Source organism: Cyanistes caeruleus, chromosome 1 (assembly GCF_971803275.1).
Source record: "Cyanistes caeruleus chromosome 1, bCyaCae1.hap1.1, whole genome shotgun sequence".
NCBI classification, from domain to species: Eukaryota; Metazoa; Chordata; class Aves; order Passeriformes; family Paridae; genus Cyanistes; species Cyanistes caeruleus.
In genome coordinates, this window is record NC_141701.1 from 144,798,194 (window position 1) to 144,817,587 (window position 19,394).

General features: G+C 42.0%; 2 long non-coding RNA genes across 2 annotated transcripts; both read right to left on the reverse strand.

Moving 5' to 3' along the window:
- Positions 1-1,320: 1,320 nt before the first annotated feature.
- On the reverse strand, positions 1,321-6,919 carry LOC147655991 (uncharacterized). The gene is made up of 2 exons (XR_015279717.1): positions 6,856-6,919; positions 1,321-4,037 (listed from the first exon to the last, which is right to left on the reverse strand). It is a non-coding gene; the product is annotated as an uncharacterized LOC147655991 (long non-coding RNA).
- Positions 6,920-14,231: 7,312 nt separating this feature from the next.
- LOC147655992 (uncharacterized) lies at positions 14,232-15,959 on the reverse strand. The gene is made up of 2 exons (XR_015280792.1): positions 15,800-15,959; positions 14,232-14,970 (listed from the first exon to the last, which is right to left on the reverse strand). It is a non-coding gene; the product is annotated as an uncharacterized LOC147655992 (long non-coding RNA).
- Positions 15,960-19,394: the final 3,435 nt, after the last annotated feature.

The following is a 19,394-nucleotide window of genomic DNA, read 5'->3' on the forward strand; positions in this document are numbered from 1 at the left end:
CCTTGAATGAGGGCCACCCTCCCACAGGGGTAATGAGAGCAGGCATGGTGTGGAAAAGCTCCTTTAACAGTGTGACATTGGGCAGATAGAGTTAGAGCTTCAACCCAGGACTCCTAGCCCTGAATAAACTAGGGAGGCTCTTCCTAGCCTGATATTTGCATGTCTTCTCAAAGAGTGACCACAAACCTCTTGTCCCTTTAACCATGAGTTTTTGCAGAGTGACCAGGCCCAAGTGTCTCCCACTCAGGCAGAGGCTCCAGGGCAGCGTGAGGGCTTTTTGAGATGCTTGTTCTTCAGAAGGCCTTGGTGTTTCAGGCTGAAGAAATCTAAATCTCAGGGATTACTGAGTTTCCCATGGAAGCTCTCATCCTTGAAATCGTCTATTTTCATTCAGTCTGAGCTTGTATCTGCACTACTTTGGTGGATATTCCTGGAGGGCTGGAGCTGTCTGACCCCTCCTTGGTCACCACCTCTGGTTTCCCCATTAGGCCTGCTGGCAGCTACCATGGATGTCCTCGATGTTTCTGAGCAGGGCTGTGTGTGTCCCTCTGTCCAACAACATCCCAGGGCAAGGGCAGCTCTCCTGAGGTTCCTGGCTCAGCTCCTCACTCTCCCTCAAAGGAGAGGGCCTTGCCAAGGAGCCCTCCACCACAGCAGGAGGGGAAGGCACAGGCACGCAGCCTCACACTCTTCCTAGGTGTAAAAGTCACAAGCCATTTTATTAGGCTTTTTTCTTCCCTTTTTCTCACCCTGTGGTTACAGCAGCCATGGATAAGATGGGGTAATTAAGCATCAAGGTTCCCAACCCTCCCACCTCCACTGATAAACCTCCCACCCCTGCCTAGACATGCTCTCTGACATTTCAGAGCCCAGTATCCTCTTGATCCTTTGGCTAAACAACAGACCTTCACTATCACTCAGGAAGCTGAGCCTTTGAACTCAAACCATGTATGTTTAAGGTGGGGAAAACCATATCTCTGTGTATGGAAAGAGGCTGAGTTTTTTGGTGGTTTTTTTTACCCCTCAGTAGCAGTTTAGCAGTTTTAAGGTCTGATTAAAACAGGAAGAAACAGAAAATCCTGGAAAATTTCAGGTTGGATTACTTCTCTGCAGTAAGAGGAAGAATCCTAAAATAGAAAGGACATCTGAGTGTCATCAAATATTCTGTAGCTTTGGCTCAGAGCACTTGCAGTCACTGAGATAATAACTTGCTTTTCTGCACTGCTACCTTTTAACTCCTGCACATGCAGCTACCAAAGACAAAAACAGATGTATGTACACAACAGTGACCTAATATCACCATCTGAATGAAATCAAGTATTTAATGTAAAGATTTTTGACATGATTTTATTGTATTATTTGCCTTTTTTTTCCCCTCAGCAGCAGACAATTGATAGTTTTAGAAGGATCTCTTTAAATATACTGGAGCACATTTAAAAGGCTGACAAGTTGTATTTGTGGTTTTCAAAAGAAATAATTTTTGAGTAGAGCTACCTTTTTTGGCATAAAGCAATTGGAAAGTACCATAGATATCTCAATAAAACACATCAAAAGTAACTTTCTATAGCTTGTTTTGACATGTCCACTTGTGGGTTGTATCAACTTTAACTAAACATCATTTTTTTTCCTCTGTCAGTACAAACCATTAAAAACATTCAACAGAAAAAGCAAATAGAAATAACCCAGTCCTGTGTTTGCCTATTTTCAAATAAAAGGAGATACAGAAAGGAGTGGTCACTGCAGTTGAAAGTGCATTTTTCTGATTCATATATTTGCTGTAACTATTTGCAAAGGATTTAAATGTCTAAGAAAAATGCCCAACCATTTTATAGAGAATGCTGCATTTGAGAAAGCTGAAAATGCTAATCTGATTTCATATTTACAAAGGTTTGTTTACTGTGTGTGTGATCAATTCACCAAATGACAGCAAACTTTGGTAAATACAGTTTTGATGCCGAGACTCTTTGACCTTTTTATGAAGGAATAGAAATCTTATCCACTCTAGAACCAATCCTAAAGGAACACATTGTGCTGATTTCATTTGAGATCTTATCCTTTCTCTCCCTTTCCTTCTCTCTCTTTTTCTCCCACCCTCCCTTCCTATGAACACTGAATGCTAAGTAATTTCCTTGTCAAGGTTGCTTATCAGGACTAGATTTACACTTGATATCATTTTGTAAGCATGTAGCAAATGGTTCATACATTAAGAGAAAAAGGGAGCAGACAGTGTTTGTGTCTGAGGAGGAAATGAATCTCAAAAAAATAAATGGTTGTTAATTAATATCCTAATAAAAAAATAAATAAAAGATCATTCAATCACAGAACACGCCTAGGAAACAAGCAACAAAATCAGGTCTAAAAATAGGGCTGCATGCTCTTTATTAATCCTGAGCACTCAGAGGCACTTTCTGTTCAGTGATGGAATGCAGGTGAATTAAATGCACAATGGAGGATCTTTCTTTAACCCCCCAAAAATTAATTGCAAAAAAAACCTATTGCAAACATTTCAGTGTATCAGCATCCTGCCACTTTTACAGCAATGTTTAAAATGGCAATGTTTGTCTTACAGGAGGAAAATATGTTTAAGGCTTCCTTATTCCAAGGTAATAATTTGCAAAGACAGTGGGCAATCAGGCTGGAGTCAGCCAGTGGGAAGGATTGAGAGATGATCTGTACTGACTGGGATTAAACTTTCAGTTTAAGGATTCCTATATTTTGAGTGATTTTGCTGGAGAAAGAGGAACCCCAAAGTTTATTTCAAGCAAGTAGAAGTCTAAGCTTTGGCCAGCACCCACAATAAAGGCAGCAATAATATCTGCTTTAGTGACTGAAAATGAGAACCACAGATGTTTACTGCAGAACTACATGACCTCCAAATGAAGAATTCCAAATCCTATGCTACAAAGAGATGAATCTGTAACACATTACTACTGAATTACACTAATGTAACCCACATAACCTGTTAAAACCTATCAGTGAGTAGGAACACCCATAGTGTTTTTCTCATTATTGAGTCCTAAAATGCATCACAAGCATTTTGATAAAGGTATAGGAATGTATTATATTAGGCTAGGTGATAAATGTCTGACACATTAGGTGCTCTGCATTAAATGCCCCTTGTTTTGCTTTCCTTCTCAGGTTCCTGTACAGGAATGCCAGGCAGAGAGTTCTTCCACGTGCATGAAATCATTCAGTGTGCCCATCTTTGGGGACAGCACACTTGGGAGCAATTCTCCTGCCCTCTGTGCTTAACCCTGGTGAGTGGCTCATGGGCTCAGACTGAAGCCATTCAGGGCACCAGGTTCCTTCTTTATCAGCTTAACAAGCAAAAGTGCAGTGATCTCACTGTCTTTCAGATGTGATTGTCAGTGGGTGAGAGGGATCTAGGGACAAATGGGAGACAATTCCTGCAGCACTGGAGAAGAGATCTTTGGAGATCTTTGCTGTACAGTACTGAAATTCTAATTCTTCCTAGATTATGTGCTACAGCCTGGCAGAGATGGAAATGTAGATCTAGTTTTCACTTCTTTCTGATCTCTCGCTCTCCTCTCAACCTGCTCCCCATTTTCTCTCTTGCAACCTGTGTTATATCCTGATTCTCATCATTGCCTCTTCTTTTGTGATGTATTTCTGTTTCCACCGACTTTTCTCTGCCTTTTACTAAATTTCCCTTCTCTTTCCACAGCTTTTCTTTCAGCCAAGTCTCACCCTTTGCTTCTTGTTTTGGACTGATTCAGATGGGAACCTAAGGATGAAAATACTTTTCAGGGAAGATACAGAAACCCAAGGATCTCACAGTCTGTCAAAAAGAAGTTGCAGCAATGCAAGATTTCCAGTGTCTTCTCCATTAAATCTCCCAAGGCAATTCCATGAGTGAGGCAGAAGGAAGGTAGCCATGACAACTGAAGGCTTTAATAGTATCAGGTGCCTTCTGCTGATGAGCCTCTTCCTGACCCCAGAGCAGAAACTGATGCCATCTCCAGGGTGATGCATATCCTCCACTATGACCCATGGACTAGAACAGACAAGGGACAAATCTGGCATGAAGAGAATTATTTTGAAAGCAAGTCAGGTGAGTTAAGATACAACACAAATCATAAACTGAAAAGGTGATATCATGCCCTATTCAGATCCCAGACAGAAATAGAGGTTTAGCTTAGACCATCTAGACTAAATATACAACTCAGAATTGTGTCTGTCCCTCTCAGGTGACTGGAAAAGTATCCATTCTCTGCCAAACTGGCAGCTCTGCCTCACCAGTCTCTTCAGTGCAGATGACACTGAAGATACCAATTCTCAAGCAAAGTGCCATTGCATGTGATCTGCTTCACTCCCCCATGGTCCCTCATGAAAAGTGAATGTGATGTTGCATGTGAATGACATCTACAGTGTGGTTACCTTAGAAGAAAAACAACATGAAAACTGAAGGACTGAAAGTGAGTCAAACAACAGAGCCCACCAGTGGGACACTGAATTCCCAGCCATTCCCCTCTTCCTTGCTAGACTTTGTTAGTCTCTAGTAACACTGTAGAGTCATATAGTGCCAGATATGACCCTAGAAATTCAAATAATGCCTCTAGTGTGTTGCTGTGATGCAGCCTGGCTGATCAGAGCCCCGAGAAGCACACCAAGAAAAGGTGGGCAATGGTTTCACGAGGCAAACCAAGGAAAGAAGTCAATCACTCCTTAATATGATTGACTTCTACTAGTGGACTTCAGTCACCAAGGGTGGAAAATAGACTAAGGAAGAGAAGAAACTTTATTTTTTAATAGCTCAATTAAATTCTGCATGATTTAAGATGCTTCTGACAAGAAATGCACTTAGGAGCTCTAGTATTACATCACACCAAGCAGCAATGGGATAAAGGTCAAAGTACTTAGCTTCCAAAATACTATAGAGCCAAGATCAATCAAGTGGGAACAAGTCCTGTCTAACATGTCTGCCCATCTTCTTAATAGTAGAGTGGTACATAATGCAAAACCAGATTCTTCCAGTTTATTTAGAATGTGGCACTGGCACTGTGCCATAAACTGCCCATGGTAATTTCTGAACCTTATATAGGAAGCCAGATAAATCCATGGTTGGTCAGCTGTGATTTTAATTATGAATTCAAACTGATTCAAGTAAGAACTTAAAATATATGTTCAGGTAGTTTCCTACCTTTCGTGGAAAAAAAAAGCGCACAAATGCTAAATAACCCTTTGTTGCCACCTTCCTCAGGAGGCACCCATATGTCATTAATTTTGCCTCATATCTAGGCATTTCTTAGGGATTCAGAGGTCACTTTCCATAGGTTAAAATCCCTGAACTTACTTTTCAATAACATCTTCTACTTCACACTGAAAGCCTCCTACTTCACAAAGAAGCCTGCAGAAGGTCCCACTCAGAGTTTTCCTTCACTCAGTATTACAGAAATTTCCCTTCTGGTCAGTTGTGTAAGGACAGCAACTCTGTCAACACCTACTCTAGCAAATTCAGCTGGAGAGGGAACATTTCTGGGCCCCAAACCCGACAGAACTGCCCATCCTGCTTTCCATGAAGGCAGTCTTCCCTCCAAGCAGCAGCCAAATTGAGACTAACAGATTAACAACTCTTCTGCCTATATCCTGGCCTGCCTAGATCCCTAGGAAAGAGCCTAAGAAAAATAATAAAACATAGTGCTTCCATGTCATCTGATCTCCAGTTCTGGCAATCAGTAAATAAAGGTTTCCATTAACCAGATTTGCACATGGATCATCAGTTTTAATGGCCACCACTCTCCATTTTGACTCATTTGGAATTTTTCTAGCCTTTTTGAACCTATTGTATTTCCATGCTTCACCACATACTGTAGCAACAGGTCACTATGGTTCTATTGTGCAAAAAAAAATATCACCCTTTTACAATGTTGAACCTGCTGCCATTATGAAAATTGTGATTCATCATTTCCTTTTTCTCTTCTTCACAGCATTCATGTGTGTTTAGATCTCTTATCACATATCTTCTCTTGTCCAAATTAAAGGAACCTTGTCTATTCAGCCTCTGCTAATATGAAAGCTCTTTGATGGCTCCAGTAACTCTTATTCCTTTTCTTATTACCTTAGACAGGGAGCTATCAGAAGTTCATGCAGTACACAAGATACAGAACTGTCATAAATTTAAAGTGGCAGCAAGATGTGTTTCCTTTTTCTGTGTTTTGGGTTGTTGTTGTTTTGTGCATTCTCTACGCTGTTGGCTTATTAAAATCTTTATTAATTGAAACAGTCTTCAGAAATTGAGGTGAATTCTGAACACAACCTTTACCAACATTCAGTGAGAGATGTGATCTCAAAAGGTGCTCTTAAAAAAGATTTCAGCACTTGCTTTATTCTCTCAGCCAGTCAGATGCTATTAGGTGTTACAAGAACAGCCTCCTCCTAAAAAAGAGATGGGAAAGCTCTGACAGACTTCATTAACAGACAAACAAACCTACTTGACCTATTTTCACACTCTTCAGATAGAAACACAGTGAGCTCTTTGCCCATATCTCTGCTCTCATCTCCATACTTTCTATTGTCTTGGGATGACTCTGAAACCATAGGAGCTTGGGGTGAATCTTGTGCAGCTGGCCCCAACAGCTACATTGGCTCAAAGAGACCCAGAAAGACACAGATGTCTTTAGCAAGTGTAAAAAGGCTTCACCCTTTTAAAGAATTTAGTACATTTTCTCACCCTAATAATTAGTTCAAGGAGAAAGTATTAGGCAGACTTGTGTAATTGTGCAGGTCCACTAATCTAAGGAATAGTATTTGTTTTGACTTGCGAGTAATATATGATACATTTTTTCATAATTATGAACTTCATCATAAGGATAGGCAAAGAGATTTTAATCTCACCTTGATAAATTTTGCAGGGCTGGGTAACAGGTGGAGCCATTTATCTCTGTACTAACTTGATCGTGTTTACAAACCAATTGACGAATGCTTTAGAGGAGTTCCAGGCCCGCCTTGTTACTTATTTATTAACCACATGGATCCATGGGAATCCAAACTGGGTTTACAGCACAACTTGGTTATTCAAAGCTGTAGCTGTGTACAATTCCCTCTTTCTCAAAATAGAGATTTATCCCTTCATGCCTATTACTTACAATGAACATTGTCTCAATGGTCAGAAGTCTCAATTATCCAAACAAATCCCTTATGACATCTGGATAATTGAGCTCAGCTACTCTTGTGGATAGTTGAAATACCAACATTCCCATGTAATTTCTCATTAGGATTTAAGTGAGCTTAGATTATATCTTAGAAGTCTGTCTTTGATCATAGAGCTATAATGCAAACATAGCGATGACATTATTCCCACACAATTAGTCATTCCTCTTAAAGTGTGTTTTAAATATTAAGGATGATATGTCTTCCTGTAAACTCTCCCCAGTCTACCCAGAGATCTTAACTACTACATCAGCACACCAGAAGACTGGGATGGTGACAATCAATTTTTAATTGGAAAAATGAGGTATCATAAGACAGTGTACATTTCAACAAACAGTAGCTTCTGCGAATGGAAACAGGAGCCTCCAAACAAATCACATAATTGTATTCCTGAAATTTAATGAGAAAGTTAGTTTAGGATAATATAACATCCAGCTTCATGTGGCTGGAATATAAGGCATTGCCTCAGTGAACACAAATAAATAGTATGACCCCTCTGGGAAAAGGGTACCAAGTTGAAAAACAATTCTGAGGAACTGTACTGTCACTGGGAGCTCCTGGGACAGTGCAACAGGCACAGGGGATGATGTTCAGGAGTGGAAGTTTCCCACTTTTCAAACATAGACAAAATGTCCAATCTGTTCCCAAACTGGCTCTCTGGGTGAGAGCACATCTTGCCCTTGGGTGCCATGAACAGCAAGAGTAGAGAGAGCCAGGGCAGGATGACAGTGGGGTTTGTTCATGGAGTCCCAGATGAGAAAGGTGTAGAGTGGGAAGTCAGATGTAGAGCATGGGCACTGCCAAAACACACATACATGGCATTAGTCTCAGGTTATGGCAGTGCTAGCCACAGTTTGGTTATATAGGACAGGGCAGGTCTGTGCTCATGGCACATAGCAGCTCAGGAGTGAGATGGAAAACAGGCAGATGGTGGGAAAAGAGGAGAGAATGTGTCGGGAGGCTGGAGACAGGACCAAGGGCAGGTTAACAACTTCAAAGGACATTACTTGATGCAGCAGGGAAGCAAGCCCAGCAGAATGTCCAGTTCATGAGCCTTCCCACAGACTTTCCATCTGACTGCTGTCTCCCCCCATTTTTGCAGAACTTTTGTAGCTAGACTGGGACAGGCTTGTAGAAAACACTGCTATACCCCACAAGACAGGAACACTTCTGAAAGTGCTCTGATCACTGGTTGTTTTCAGCATGTTGTTGGTCACCTGACAGCCATTCCCCAGTCACCGACCTCCCTGCACACACATAACAAACATTTCAAAGTTCTTCATGGACCTGAGGTCTTGAACCAGACAGCCACAGAGAGAGCTGGATTGCCAGGGCACTGGGGAGCATTGGTGTGCATTTCAACCCCCCACACACTTATCTCCCACCAGCAGACCAAAACACACATGTTCACCAGCTGCTGTGGCTGCCTGCAGCTCACAGAAAGATACCAAAGGTGCCTGGGGTCTGTCCGCTTTGCAAACACCTGAGTGGACTGAAGGCTGTTAGTGGTCTGAAGGGATAGAGGCAATCTTCTGAAGCTCCATTCCCACCCACCCTGCTCGAGCAGGGTGTGCCCCATCCCTGCTCTTTCCTGAGGCTACGGAGCAGGCAGAAGGAGTACTCGTTTTGCTCCCACCACTGCTCGGCTTGCTCAGCCATCTCCTCTAGCTGGTAGTGAAGCAATGAGGAGGCACAAACCTCTTCCCACAACAAGGAATATGAAACACTGCTGGAGTCAGTGTGTCTTGGAGAGAGTAGACAGCCATGATAACAGCACAGGGGCTGGTGAGAGGACCCTGGGTAAGCTCCTGCCATCCCGGTTTTGAAGAGCCTAAGGGGATGATTACAAAAGGGGTTGCTCCAGCTATCCCTGCTTCTGTGGTTGCTCTCTGGAGCTTTTCTTCCCCTCTTCAGTGGAGGCTGTTATTTCAGAGGCTGGTGAATGACAATGCAGTACCAGCTGGAAGGACCTGGGCCACCTGGCAAACATTCGCTCAGGGGCAAGAGAATATCCACAGTTTTGGTTTTTTTCAGTCTTGTGCAGAAGTTTCCATATGAATAGTATGTATCTATTTCCCCCTTTGAGGCTGGTCAAACTGTCCTTTAGGATGTTTCTATGGGGATGGCTGATAGAACATCTTTTGGGGATTAGTGAATGGGAGAGGGCAGTGGGTGCTGCAAAAGAGAAGATAAACTAGCCACCTTAGATTGTAACCCAAAGACTGAATTTATGTAAAAATAATCAGGAGGGGTCTGTTTTGGGAAAGCCAATGGCTGTGAGGATGAGCATGAATGGAGGTCACTTGTCTTCAGTGGCACATTACAAATTGTCTTCTGGGGAAAAGAGTTATAGGGACTTAATGGCTTTCTGGAGGCCTTCAGCAGCACCAGCTGCAGAAAGCTTCACCCACCTTCTAGAGGGGCTTTTTACTGATTTCATAAGGTGACCATCTCTTTTAGGCAGGTGAAGTAAAATGAGCTGAATGTCATACCAGGATCCACCACCTCAGGCACAACTCCAGGTCAGGCAGCTACACCCAGGCAAACACCACTCTGACTGCATCTTTGTCTGGAGCAAAGACTCGATCAAGAGGTGGGTGAGGTGAATAAAGCTGTGAGGGATCCTGCATGTCCTCTCAGCTGTTTCCATTCACTGAGCTCCTGGAGAGCCTCAGTGGAAAGGGAAAGCTGCCTTTTTTCCTCTGCAGTGCCCTCCAGGGAGGGCAGGAAAGCACCTACCCTTCTTCACAGCACATCACCCCTCAGGCACAAGGCCTGGCTGTCACCCAGGGATGTCATTCACCTTCTTGGTACTTCAGATGCACCCATACTTTGAATTGTCCAATTCTGTCAAAGTTGTGTGGAGAAACAAGAGAGGCTTAAAATAGCTAAAGCAGAAAATTCCCCAACTGTCAGTTTTATAATTCTTAAATCCATTCCAGGAGAGCTAGCTTTAGCCCTATTTCCTGATCGCTTGGAAAAAACTGAGACAATCAATTAAAGTTTTCCCATGCACCCTCTTGGACAGATGGTTGAACCATTTTAATTAAGTGCATGTATTGGACTGACAGAGTTGATGTATCTGACGTGACAGACATTTTCTGTGTTCATTTAGGTTTTTAATCTTTCACTCTCTTTAGTATGCACAGAATTGTGCTATTTGCACTCTGCTCTCAGAAGAATTATTCAATACGCAGTCGATCGCTTGGATTATTAGATTTTTATTGCTTGTTATTGTTGGGTTTGGCCACAGTGAAAAGCTTCTCAGTAACAACTAGCTACCACTCATATACTAATAATGAAAGGATCTAACATTTTGAAGACTCTGTTGGAAGATAAGTGGCCATATTTTTTAAAGATATTTAGATGTCAAGAAGGGCAAATTAAGGCATACTGAGATTTTCAAAAGCATCTAGGTACCCAGTACCTCAGATTTCAATGGCACTAAAATGGTGTTGGTTTTCTGCAATGCTGGACTCCTAACCCCTGTGCAAGCCTGCACTGCTGCAGTATTACGAGGTGGCTGTTCACCCAGATTCCTATTTAAAATAAAATAAAATTAGCTTTGCTGCAAGGGGTTTTGAAATGAGACACATACTTCTTTTTTCCTATATCTCTTTACATTCTGTACCCTTGCATGAGGTGGAAGATATGGCATAATGGCATTGGTGGCCTTGAGTGTGAGAACAGGATCCCATGGATTGTAGGATTTCCCTTTACATGACTTCAGTGATGGGATCTGGGTAAGAGCAAGTTCCTAACACAGAGAGATAATTTCACAGCTAGAAGTCTCTTCCTGGAGTGTATCAGTCCATAAGTTTGTTACAGTAAAATATAATAAGTTATAATGCATATATGAGAATCACCAGCATTTTTTTTTCTTCTTGTGCAGAGGTATTGGTATAAACATTAGACATTGCTACAGCATGTACAAGACCTCTGACTTTCCTGGTTTTCTTCACATGACTCTTTCAGTTCTGTTTTAATATTAATAGAGATTAATAAGTCGATTTTGTATTAATAGAATATTGTCTCTCTAGGTTTCTGTGAATATCAATCAATACCTGCAAAAGTACCATATACTGTAATACTGTAGTGGCTACAAATACTCTTCTTATTTCCTGTGTCTTTACTGGCTGACATGAATTATTGTTTTCACCTAAGATAAACTCCTGGGCTCTTACACATTTCATGGCAGAAAAAGCAATGTCTCTTGGTAAGGAAACCATTTTGGACAGATACTTCTACAGAGACCTGGCTGACATGCTCATTATAGAAAAAAATATAGTGTCTGTATCCTCAAGACTTTCCAATGTCCCATGGCCAGGATCTGTCAGTTTTGGTGTCAGTTTAGTTTTGCTCTTGTTCTAATCCATATCTCACAGCAAGAAATAAGTAATTTTTTTAGTTACCGGTTTAAAACCACAACATTTAGGAAGATTTCTTGAATGGTCTTTGAGGAAAAGCAAGAGGAAACAGTAAAAAGAATGAATGTGTTCATGTGCCTGACAGTTTTGGAAGATAAAATATTTGTGACATAGCAGATAAGTAGAAAGGGAAGAGTAGGGAAAAAAAATCAGGTTGTTCTGTTCAAGGAACACAAGAAGACCCAAGGTTTAAAAATAAGTGTAGTCCTTCCTGCATAGGCAGAGTGAGAGAGAGCTCTAGGTATATCCAGCTTTTAATAACATGTATGTATGGTCCAACCAGTGCATGTACAAACCCTGCACTCCTTCACAAACTTCAAATACCTGCAGGCGTAGATAAATACTTAGATAAGCACATACCTCTTTGCTTGCTTACATGGGAGATTTTGTTCATGCAATAAAGGCTGAGCACTTTTTTTGCAAAATCTCCTGCTACATCTCCATATGGGAGTGTTCTGGGAAATTCAAAATAGCCACACATCGAAAGTCCCAATAATGTAAACTATCTGAGGGCTTTTGAAGAGTGAGCTAATAAACTTATCAAATCATTAACAATTGGTTTTGAGAGGTCAGGTGGCAGGGAAAGGCAAGGAGAAGGGATAGAATCTCCCCTTGCTCTGCAAAAAAAAGGCAAAAAGTGTGATCATGGGAAGTGCTGATTGAGAAGCAGAAAACTGAGCAAGCTGCAGCCCTTTCCTAGCAACAAATCATGAATGTTAATATTCCAAGCAGTATTGCACTAGGTGTGATATCCTGTACAGTCAGATCCACGCACAGAAGTTTGGTAAACAGATTTACTCCTGACCAGAATCAGCAACAACACATTTGATTTTCTAAGAGCATCTGATCTGATCTAAGAATATCAAAAGGAGCCAGTAGCTGAGACTGACATTATTACACAAGCAGTCACATTTTGATATTTAAGCTTGTACATTCCTTAAGCTTCAGTTGAATTTCTTGGCATTGTCAAAAAAAAAAAAAAAAAAAAAGAAAAAGAAAAAAAAGAAAGAAAGAAAGAAAAAACAAGCCATGCTTCTGATGAAAGCAGCTGTCATTCAGCACTAGGACTTGCCCTTCGAACAGCTGTACTTGATCTCAAAACTCTCACCTGCACAGCATTGTAGGCTGAATCAACTCAGCTCTTTGTCTCACTACCTCAGATAAGCCTGTCATCAAAGTGAAGAGATAAAAAAGAGACAATCATAACTCTAATGTCATATTTGACAGAGGAAGCTGTTAGTCAAGTAGCTTTAAACTGTTTCTCCTCTACACGTATCGAGTGACGTCCTGGCACAGCGACAAGAACTTATCACGGCACTTTTTAATATGAGAAAGAAGAAAAAAAAATACCAGAGCAGATGTGTCATCATAGACACACCTTTTAGTGGACCTTCAAAGTGAAAAACTGGAGAGGCTCTTTTGTGAGACAAGTGTCACAACAACTCTATCTTCCTCGAGGTGCCTGCACAGGCCACTGCAGACAGCACATAGCAGATACTAGAGGCAGCTACACTGACAAGGAATTGGCCAAGAGAATGTGCCAAGAGAACAGGTTTCCTAGGGCCAGATCCTGAATTTGCTACTCAGGCAAAATGCTAAGTAGTGTAGGAACTGGTCCAAAGGCAGCTCCCTAATAAGAAACTGAAAATAGCTTACTCATCATAGCTGGCATTCCAGGAAAGGTGAGGAAGAGAGCGAGCCCCAAATGTAAAGACGGGGCTGTAGCAAATTTAGGCTGTTGGCTACTCACAGGAGAATCGTTAACTGATCCATCATATAAAATAATTATCAAACATCTATTTCTGTGTCACTGAAGTTCTACTTTTAGTAGTGCAGCAGCTTCAATAGTAGCATTCACATTTATGCACTGCATTAAACCCAGGGATCTCAGAAAGCTTCAGAAATTATATCCATGACATTCTGGTCAGACGGAGCTTTTGCATTCAGAAAAATGCTTATGCTGGAAAAGCATAAGCACAGCCTTGGGCCTATGGGGCCCTATGTTGATATAAAAAGGAGATGAGTTGGACCTAATTCAAGAGATCTGTAGTTATTTTACACACCTAAGCTGCCTTGTGACTTGTTTACCTGCCTGAAGCTCCCACAGTGATCTTATACAAAAACTTCAGCATCCAGGAGTTTGCATTGATTGGGCATTTATGTTTTTAACACCAAGTGTCTCTTCTATTGATTTCAGAAGCATCAAGATCAAGGAGAAGAATAAAAGTCACTGACTCCTAACCCTTTAAATTTTAACTTTAAAAGGGCCTAAAATATACATGGAGGCAGCTTTAGCTACTAGTTACATGTGCCTTTGACAAGTATTGTATAGGTAACTCCAGTACCACTCTCATCCTAGTGCTGAATCAATGTCCCAAAAATTAGGTCTCCAAAATTTATGTGTCTCATATAATCCATGGATCTCAGCTGCACCTGGGGTCAGTGGAAAGTCAGAAACCTCCATGAAATGGCCAACAGTGCCTTTTGCAGGGGGGATGCCTTGCCCTCTGCCAGGGCTGAGCTCCCCTTTGGGATGCGAGACGACTCACTTAGGTTAGACATGTGCCATTTTGGTGGCTGGTGTTAGATGGGATGAATTCCATCTATATTGCCAGACATTTAAATGTCTCAAGGTCCTTTCACCAATTTTTTATTAAATTTTACAAACCTCACGCATCATAACAGTGCATAAAATACCATGTTATTTTGTCCCCATAAAATTTAATTAAGCACCTGGGAATAACAAAAGATTGGAAAAGAAGTATTATTCCACCACCAGAATATTTTCAATTTGGAAACCACGTAGAAATTGCAGAAATTTGAACACAGCTCCTGTAGGAAATACTCTCTGAAGCACCATCACTTGTCACTGTGATGGGGTCCCAGTGCTGCATATGAGACTCAAACTCTTATGGCTAAGCCAGGGTGGTAGTTCAATGACTTAGTTTTACATGAGGCTGTAATGGGCATACTACACAGAGAGAAAAATTTAATGCTGAGGTTCATGCTGATTTTTCTCAGTCACAGTCTGAGATGTCACAGTGCTGATGGTTCTCAGTGCTCAGTCATTAACAGAATGCACAGAGCTTTTCAGGCACTGCCAGCTCCAGCAGCAGCTGCCCTTGCTGCCATCAATAGACACAAGTCAAAGCAAGGGTCACAGTTAGGAACAGAACCTTTTCCTTCCCCAGTACTGCTGGCACACTGTGTCCCAGATGGAGCAGGATCATTCTCTGCACTGCTCCATGCCTGCAGGGCAAGGGGAGAACCACTTTGGCTGACCCAAAGGGAAGGGAAGAGCTCCCCTTCCTGCAGGTGTTGGATCTGGATGTCCTCTTGGCCAGTGGTCAGGCACACGGGGAACTGGGCAGCTCTGTGAACAAGGAGGGACAAATAAGTACCAGGTGCCAGGTACATCCTGCACCAGCCATCCTTTCTAATGAACCCTCAGCATGCTGAGAACTGAATCTTGGCTAATTTTTACATCTGACCTGTGAAATGCAGGTCACTCAGCAAGAATGAAACACAATACTTCCTAAGATGCAGACAGAAGAAAGGTTATTTCTACTGTGTCATAGCAGCTAAGCCACAGGAAGCTGTTGAATTGCTCTGCCAGCTTTCCTGAAATAAAATAGTTTTAGTTTCATGCATGTAGTGAATTTTTACCTTACACTTGTGAATTTGAGCCACAATTATCTTATCTGCAGGGTGATTCAACAGCATATTCTCTTCCCCCTTTTCTGCTCCTCAGCCAGAGCTTTGCTATCCTGCAAGGGTTCTAGATGCCCAGGAGCATCCTGCCTTTTCTTGATGCTGGTGGCTTTGCATACATGTGGTGGACAGGAGCATGCTTGGAAGAGTTTGTTATTTGGGCTGGGACCCATCCAGGTGTTGGGTTTTCATGGACAGTGTCATCACCAAAACTTGCTGTTTCATACCACACATGACGTTCTTCTGTGGATTTACTCCCTCTGCATTTATACCAATTTAACTTCATGGTGCTATTTTTGAAATCACACTAGATCAAATTCTCCACTCAGTTTCTCCTGCATAATCACTGTAGGGCAGTGTGCATGTAAATGAGGGCACGGTTTAGCACACTGTGTATAAATTAATGTGAACTTAAATATTAAGCACAGGTGACTTGCAGTTTCCCTCTCATATAGGCAGGCTCTGCTCTGAAATACCAGTGAAATAATTACCTTTAGGGTGATGCAGACCTCAGCACTTTTCCCACTTGCTAGTGCAACACAGTGACTTCTTTTCATGTCATCTTTACTGTTGCCACCTATGGCCAGCATAGCAGAGGACAGTGATGATGTAGACAAAGGGTTTACCCCCCTGCTAAAAAAAAGGCCATTCCTGTGGATATAAGAAAATTGATGTAATGAGTGGGTTTGACAGATATTTTTCAGCCTTTCCTTTCTTATACCTCTTTATGGTGGATTGTTGGGCTGTAAATAGTAAGTCAGGAAAACGAAACCAGAGCCAGATAACTCTTTATGTGTACACAGACATTCCCAGTGTGATTAATACCTGTGTGTAACCAGTTTGGGTCTTGGGCAGACAGGGGCCACTCACGAGTAGGACTTTTTCCTCATCCTGCCCTGAGCCAGTCAGTCTTTCCTGAAGCCTTAGACTGCACTAAAGGAGCCATCAATCCACCACGAGGCTTTTACTTCCTTTTACTTCCTTTCCCTCAAGTCATTCTCCTGCCAGGCTATTGCTTTTTCTGTTATGATGCAGCAAAGAGATCCTTTCTAGATCCATTTGTCTTCCTTAAGCCCTGATTCATCAAAACATGTATTATGTAGGGAGCGTTTTATCCTTTATTTCCAAAACATGACAGAAGCATGGCTACTTTCTCATCTCTGCTGTTTAAAAGCTGTGAGTGACTCTGCCAGCTCACAGATTGCTGTAGCCTGCTTTGTAGCATCAGAAAGAGCAGGAGAGTGTGACATATCCCTACTGCTCCCTGAAATACACAGCTCATCTGATGTTTGAACTTTAAACTTCTTAGCCCAGAAATAACACATTTAATGTAAAATATAATTTGAAGCTTGAGGCCTGGGCATATTAACACTGAGAGTACTGACAGCCCTGTGGCTGCTGCAGCTTACAACCAGATCAATAGCCAGGAAGGGACATGGAGCTCTTTGGGCCCCATCAGAACCTTCCTTAACAGTGCTACATGTCTCTGAAGAAGCCAGTGTTATTATACCCCCTTACCCATGTCTGTGGGTGATACAAGCTCTGCATGAGCAGCACTGTCTTCGCTGTCTGGTGTTTCTGCCTTGGCCAGATCCTCCCAAAGGCTCAAAATCATATGAAGATTTTGCAAGGCCTTAGCACCTGGTCACTAAAAACTACCCAAATGTAGTTGAGCAGAGTTGTGGACACTGAAGGGGCTGGTGGTGAGCCCTCTGTTTGAGCCCTTCAAACCCTTGCAATGTGGCATAAAATGCCACCTCCCTGGTCTGAGAGTGATCCAAACCCACTTGCACTACACAAGATGTGATCCAGTGATGAATCAGATCAACATTCCTCCACTCAGATGCATGAGATACACAAGCCAAGTTCTGCCCATGAAAACTTTGAATGCTAGCTATTTGGCGGGGAGAGCTAAAGAAGTCAGAACATCAAGAAATCAGAACCACAAATTCAAGCTCTCTGGCATTTGGAACTACTTCACAGAAAGCTACATTCTCACCGCCCACTCTCCAAACACATTCAGGTGCTGGCATTTTCACCCAGACTAATTAACAAATAGTGTGGCAATTAAATCACATGGCCTCACCATTGAGTTCAGAAAACTCCCTTACATCGCCGCAGAGTATAGCAACATAACTCATAAAATTATTTTATAACAACAATTTAAGTGAAGCAAATATCATGAAAATACAACACAAATGTGATAATTATTCTAATTTATGTGATAACAATGTTACGTGTAAACCAAATTGTCTTCCCAAGTCCATCCAACTTTGAACAGCTTTCCTGCTCCACAGATGTGCCTCGAGTATCAGCAGTGTGCGTAGAGATGCATGGGGTGACTTTTCTAAATCTGACTTTGTAAAGCTTCCCATGGCAGTCTGTGGGGAAGCAACATTTTTGGAAGGTCTCCCAAGGGGATATTAAGCTGTCAAAAGGCCTTTCCCATCTCCCCAAAGAGCAAGGAAAGTGAGAACAAGGTGGTCTCTGCAGAATACTGTTTTGCCCTTCCTGGCTGGCCCAATTGTTCCATTATTTTTGGCACTGCCAGACTTCACAGTCTGCTTGCCTATGTTGTGTTGGTTGGTAAGATCCAGGAGGGATAGATCAAGGGCAGGCTGTTTTCAAGAGCAGCCCTTGTGTGGTTCACAACCCCAGGACCCTGCATGTGATGGAGGGTGTCTGCTATATTTGGTCTGCCTTCCTGTTCCTCAGATCTTGACTCTTGGACAGCTGCAATGAAGATAAGAAAAGCCTCAGGAAACTAGAAGATGCTCATTTGGAGAAGGTATCTAGAGGGGGAGGTTAATACACAAACAGATTGATGGAAAGCAGAAGAGTAAATGAGAAAGGCTTGGGGTAATTTTTTTCTTCTTTTTAAAGGAGGATTAGTTAGTGGTGAAGAGATATCATTTCTATGAAGGGAAAATGAAAAAGTCCACTAATTACATACTATACGAACATGAGTAAGCCCAGCATTTTCTGAGTCACAACAAGCAGTTATAGAGTGACAGGGAAAACTTTTTAAGTGATGATTCAAAAATAAAAAAAGGCATTTGGAGTCATTGAGCGTGCAGAGTTAGCCCAGGTAACCACATGATCTTATCATTACTACCCTTCATCTGTCTGCCGCCCTCTTCCCACCTAGCGTTTGATACACTCACTTGTTGCATCTTGTCTTGCAAGTGGCATGACTTCAATTGCACTAATTGTGTGCATAAAGTTAAACATGCATGTAAATGTTTGCAAGATTGGAACCTCAGACTATAAACACTGGGAGAGGGCTCATCTCATCTAATGTAATCATGGAGGGCTAGATGCGAGGGGGATTCAGACATAAGTAGAATTTTTGTGTATTATACAGGAGAAATTACATCATTATTATACTTTACTATTTTTTGTTTGATTCCTTTTGTCTTGGATTGTTTATGTCACCCTCACTTCCCTTTTGTGCTCCTACTTTTCTTTAAAACACACAGTGGCAGAAAAGGAGCTGTAGGCATTTAAACAATTCCATTTGCTTTCAGATGGAAGGGTTAATATTATGTATTCCCTTATCTGAATATAGTTCTCCCAAGGTAGCTACTGTGCTAATATTATACCAAATTACGTAGGTGTTGCATGAGGCTGTAATTTGCACTAGAGGTTTAAAGGTTGTTATTATTTATTACCTGCATTACAGCAGTATCTGAGAGTCTGGTGGGGAACCAGGGTGCTGCTCTCTGCACAAACACTGAGCAGGAGGAAAGTCCCTGACCTAATACCAACCAGGAGCTCCACAGGCAGATCAGAGAGCATCCAGGTGGGGCCAGGGCAGCGAGCCAGAGTGGATTGGGCTGCCCTTTTCTGGGAGACTGGGGACGTCTCTTCAGGCAGAGGAGAAGTAGCCACCTGCCAAAACAGGCTCAGGCGGCAAACTTCCCAGCAAAGGGGGAAGCAGTGGTAAGGAGTGAAACTTGCTGAAAACAATTTTTAGCAGGGAAATAGCCAAGGGAAATTTCCTCTCAAAAAGCCCAGTCACTGACCATGGACTTGCACTACAGGATTAGAGGCAGCATGAGAATTAAGACAGAGGGAAGGCTGCAG